The sequence below is a fragment of the Arachis hypogaea genome, chromosome 3 (assembly GCF_003086295.3).
Source record: "Arachis hypogaea cultivar Tifrunner chromosome 3, arahy.Tifrunner.gnm2.J5K5, whole genome shotgun sequence".
Taxonomy (NCBI): Eukaryota; Viridiplantae; Streptophyta; class Magnoliopsida; order Fabales; family Fabaceae; genus Arachis; species Arachis hypogaea.
The window spans coordinates 59,539,557-59,544,556 of NC_092038.1; the positions used below are offsets into that span (position 1 = coordinate 59,539,557).

Here is a 5,000-nt window from a genome sequence, read left to right on the forward strand (position 1 = left end):
GCTGTTTTTGCATTAATTGCTACTTCATCAATTTTATTGATTAGTGTACCGGTTGTATTTGCTTCTTCTGATGGTTGGTCAAGTAACAAAAATGTTGTATTTTCCGGTACCTCATTATGGATTGTATTAGTTTTTTTAGTGGGTATTCTTAATTCTATCATCTCTTGAAGCTATTTGTTATAGATCGAAAAATGAACTGAAATGACCCCTCCCCACGAATTCTTTCGAATTGTGAGGCACATTAAAAAAATGGAATATATAAGCCCCCAAATAAAAATAAAGAAAACTAAGACATTATAGGGAGGGAGGGGTCAAACTTTTTTTTCTATTGGAAAAATCTTCTATACTTAATATTTATATCATCTTATATTTATATATAGGGAGGGTATATTGCATTGAAAGTTATCTTCGTTCTCAAATCTGTATTGTTAGTCACATTTTAGGTGAAAGTGATAAATACAATGACAATTACTTTTATACTTCTATTTGTGGTAAGCGCAGAAATAATAGTGAAAGCGAGGGTTCTTCCATAAAAACAACTATCACGAATGAGAATTTAACTAAAAGAGAGGATTCTAAAGATCTCGATGAAACTTAAAAATACAAGCATTTATGGATTGAATGCAAAAATTGTTATGGATTAAATTATAGGAAATTTTTTAAATCAAAAATGAATATTTGTGAACACTGTGGATATCATTTGAAAATGAGCAGTTCAGATAGAATCGAACTTTGGATTGATCCAGGTACTTGGAATCCTATGGATGAAGACATGGTCTCTATGGATCCCATTGAATTTCATTCGGAAGAGGAATCCGAATCCTATAAGAATCGTATGGACTCTTATCAAAGAAAGACAGGATTAACTGAGGCTGTTCAAACAGGCACAGGTCAACTAAACGGGATTCCTGTAGCAATTGGGATCATGGATTTTCAGTTTATGGGGGGTAGTATGGGATCTATAGTAGGCGAGAAAATAACCCGTTTGGTCGAACATGCTGGCAATCAACTTTTACCTCTTATTCTAGTATGTGCGTCCGGAGGAGCACGTATGCAAGAAGGAAGTCTGAGCTTGATGCAAATGGCTAAAATATCTTCTGCTTTATATGAGTATCAAAAAAATAAAAGGTTATTCTATGTATCCATCCTTATGATGATGCTAAAGCTTCAATTCGGTTAATTAGGTTAATTCTTAACAAATTAGTATTTGCAATTTGTGAAGGTCGTTCTAGCTATATACGAAATTCTTAATTAATAATAAAATAAATTATTCCATTGAGAACTTCATAGATTTATAGAATCGGTTACTATAACTAAAAATCTATCAATTTAATATAATTAAATTTATAGAATAAAATCACAAAATAAAAAAATAGTAATAAAAAATGAATTTGAATATTCAATAGGAGTAATATATTCAGATTTATAGATTTTATTAATCTATTAAATTTCGAATCTATTCGAAATCCTCTATAAAGATTATCTTCTCAAATTGAATACTATTCAACACTATTCTATTTATTTATTCTATTTATACGACTAATTTCTACGATTAATCCTTTTATATTATAAGTATTAATATATGGTTAGAGCCCTTATGTGTCTTGAACTTATACTGAATGCAGTTAATATAAATTTCGTAACCTTTTCTGATTTTTTTGATAGTCGCCAATTAAAGGGAAATATTTTTTCTATTTTTGTTATTGCCATTGCAGCCGCTGAAGCTGCTATCGGACCGGCTATTGTTTCTTCAATTTATCGTAACAGAAAATCAACTCGTATCAATCAATCGAACTTGTTGAATAACTAGTATTTATATTATTTATATTGAATAAAAATAGTATTTATATTGAATAAATAGTATTAATAGTGATTTATCATATAAATATTAATTTTGAATAGTGTAATTCAACAAACTCGCACGTTTGCAAAAACGTAAGAAATCAAAGTATCTTGGTCCCCTCTCCTCTTATGAATTGATCCAGAAGTTGGTTTTGAGTATCAAAATTCTGGTAAATCGTTGATTCATCTAGTGTCTAAATATATGATTTATTTACGAGTTTACTAGATCGAAAATTTTCCATTTTTGGTGTTAAAAAAAATTATAGATCCAAATCCAATGTCACATTCAGTAAAGATTTATGATACATGTATAGGATGTACTCAATGTGTCCGAGCCTGCCCCACCGATGTATTAGAAATGATACCTTGGGACGGGTGTAAAGCTAAGCAAATAGCTTCTGCCCCAAGAACGGAGGACTGTGTCGGTTGTAAGAGGTGTGAATCCGCCTGTCCTACAGATTTCTTAAGTGTTCGAGTTTATCTGTGGCATGAAACAACTCGAAGCATGGGTCTAGCTTATTGAGACCGCCCCTTTCTTTTTTCAAAAAACGAACACCACGAGAATACATTTTTTACTGGCAAAAATCTGCGCTCCCTTTTAAAGGATTACGCGGTACGATTGAATCAAATAAGCCCTTTTGGAATAAATATTCAACTACTTGTGAACCTTCGGGTATTGTCGTATTTAACATTTGTTCAATTACTCTTTTACCCGCAAATGCAATGTAAGCATCGGGTTCGGCAATAATGATATCGCCCAACATGCCGAAACTGGCGGTCACCCCACCAGTAGTAGGAGATGTAAGGATGGATACATAGAATAACCTTTTATTTTTTTGATACTCATATAAAGCAAAAGATATTTTAGCCATTTGCATCAAGCTCAGACTTCCTTCTTGCATACGTGCTCCTCCGGATGCACATACTAGAATAAGAGGTAAAAGTTGATTGCCAGCATGTTCGACCAAACGGGTTATTTTCTCGCCTACTACAGATCCCATACTACCCCCCATAAACTGAAAATCCATGATCCCAATTGCTACAGGAATCCCGTTTAGTTGACCTGTGCCTGTTTGAACAGCCTCAGTTAATCCTGTCTTTCTTTGATAAGAGTCCATACGATTCTTATAGGATTCGGATTCCTCTTCCGAATGAAATTCAATGGGATCCATAGAGACCATGTCTTGATCCATAGGATTCCAAGTACCTGGATCAATCGAAAGTTCGATTCTATCTGAACTGCTCATTTTCAAATGATATCCACAGTGTTCACAAATATTCATATTTGATTTAAAAAATTTCCTATAATTTAATCCATAACAATTTTCGCATTCAATCCATAAATGATTGTATTTTTTAGTTTCATCGAGATCTTTAGAATCCTCTCTTTTAGTTAAATTCTCATTCGTGATAGTTGTTTTTATGGAAGAACCCTCGCTTTCACTACTATATCCGCCCTTACCACAAATAGAAGTATAAAAGTAACTGTCATTGTATTTATCACTTTCACCTAAAATGTGAATAACAATACAGATTTGAGAACGAAGATAACTTTCAATGCAATTATGAATGCCATTTTTCCAACTCGATTTAATATCATACATGTAATGATTCTCATGTCTCTTAGAGACATTATTCAGATAGCTAGAATTCTTATTATAACTATCAAAAAGACTTTCTGGTTCACTTAGAAAAGAAGGATCATTAGAAATCTCCAAAAATTGATTTTCAATATCAAAATATATGGAATAACGGTTCCTTTGGCTATTGTTATCCCTAACTAAAAGAATTTTATCAGATAGGAAATTTCTAATGTTCCTGACACCGACTAAATAATCAACATTACTGTAACTAGAATTGTCACTATCACTCCAGCTAGGAAAGTCTTTTTCCATATCAATCAAAATTGGGTCTTCACTTGCACTGGTATTTTCAACAGGACCAAAACTATCCATTGAGTTACTTAGCCCACACCTGTATTCTAACTGCCTATAAAACAGCATAGAATTGAACCACCCTTTTTCCATAGAGTTTTTTCTCTATTACCATTAAAATACAATAGATGAATAGTCATTCGAAGAAAAAATCATTAAACATAAATATAGAATATTCAAAATATTCTATCACATTTTTTTACTAATATATATATAAATCCAATCACTAGGATTGGTAACTAGTAATAAGTTAATAAGGAGCGAGTGGATATAAAAAAAAATCATTCATTTTGGTGAGAACACATAGTATTATTTCACTATGTATCTATTGATTTTATATGACGTATTACCTACCCCTTTCTTTTTAGGCATGGATCGAAGGTTTGTTTTTATTTCAGAAAAAGACATGCTGGATCATGCATCTTCTATAATATTTTGAAGAATTAAAAGTGACCAATTGATTCACACTGGATATCTATGCCATCGATCATCGATCGATACTAACTATATTAATTCATATAGTTATGTTCTATTCAGTAGAATAAAGATAAAAGAGAAATTGGCTTTTTGGTTGGAGAGATGGCTGAGTGGTTGATAGCCCCGGTCTTGAAAACCGGTATAGTTCACAACACGAACTATCGAGGGTTCGAATCCCTCTCTCTCCTTTTGTTTTTGCTCGACGAAAGTATTCTTTTTCTTTTATTGGTTTTGGTTGGTTCGGTTTTGGTTAGCTACTTCTCATTTTGTTCTAGGATTCTTCCTATTCGTAGGTCATTTATGGCACGCGGGAAGAGCTCGCGCAGCTGCCGCAGGATTTGAAAAAGGAATTGATCGCGATTTTGAACCTGTTCTTTCCATGACTCCTCTTAATTGAGATATGAGATCTAATGCTTGAAGTAGGAATCACGTTAATTTTACCATACATATAGGGTTGAGTCGAGCAGGTCATATTAAAATCAAAAATAAAAAGTATTTTACTTCTCGTTTTAATCCATTTCTATCTAATCTAATTATATCGAAATTCTGAATCTTTTTTTTACAAAGAGCTATAGTCATAGTGATCCTCCTATTCAACTACTTCAACCATTTCCGAACACCTCCTAGCATTTTGGGGATGGGACCTTGGAGGCTTTTCTCATTTATATAATGATTTTTTTTCTCGTAGATTTCCCTTCTTTTCTAATGCGTTTCGGATATAAAAATCATTTATTGCTCTATGGATAC

At 32.7% G+C, this 5,000-nt stretch overlaps 1 non-coding gene across 1 annotated transcript; it reads left to right on the forward strand.

The window, feature by feature from the left end:
- The first annotated feature begins 4,349 nt into the window (after positions 1 to 4,349).
- Positions 4,350 to 4,441, forward strand: TRNAS-UGA (transfer RNA serine (anticodon UGA)). The gene has a single exon. It is a non-coding gene; the product is annotated as a tRNA-Ser (tRNA).
- Positions 4,442 to 5,000: the final 559 nt, after the last annotated feature.